We start from the raw sequence: 608 nt of genomic DNA, 5'->3' as shown, positions 1-608 counted from the left end.
GAAAGAATGGCCGGTGAGGAGGGACGAACCACCACGGATTTAAGGCGTGCCTGGCCCCCATAGGGAGAGGCTCCCAGACCCGGCGGTCCGAGCCACACCCCGACCCCGGATGGCTCGCTGCGCCGTAGGATTCGCGGCGTCGGGGCCGGATCTGACGCAGCAGTCGTCGAGGCCGCTGACCGAGGGGAGGAGAGTTGGGAAGGTCCACTGGATCGAAGCGCGGCCCCAGCGGGCGGGGAGGGGCTCCGACGGGCCTGCGCGGGGAAGCAAGAGGCGCAGCTGGCAGCCATAACGGCCAGGATTTGGTGGCCCTAAAATGTATATTAAAGATTTTTTAAAGGGAACTTGCTGCAAAGTTCATGACAACCTCTAATGGAAGTATGGAACAATGTCACGAATACAGTTGAGAGAAATATAAAACCATGTCTTACAAAGTTTCCAAAAGGTGTAGAGAAGTTGGCCACTGCGGTGGTGGCGTGATTCCTTATATTCCTCTGAAAGCATGCCATGCCACAAGTTGAAGACGGCCCCAGGACCCGGAAGAGATAAAGTAGCCATGCTAGCCTCCCTAGTCCAGGACCTAACGTGATTCGAGACTGTGACTGTAA

This window comes from Triticum dicoccoides, chromosome 6A (genome assembly GCF_002162155.2).
Source record: "Triticum dicoccoides isolate Atlit2015 ecotype Zavitan chromosome 6A, WEW_v2.0, whole genome shotgun sequence".
Lineage (NCBI taxonomy): Eukaryota > Viridiplantae > Streptophyta > Magnoliopsida > Poales > Poaceae > Triticum > Triticum dicoccoides.
Note: the sequence above shows the minus strand (reverse complement) of the source record.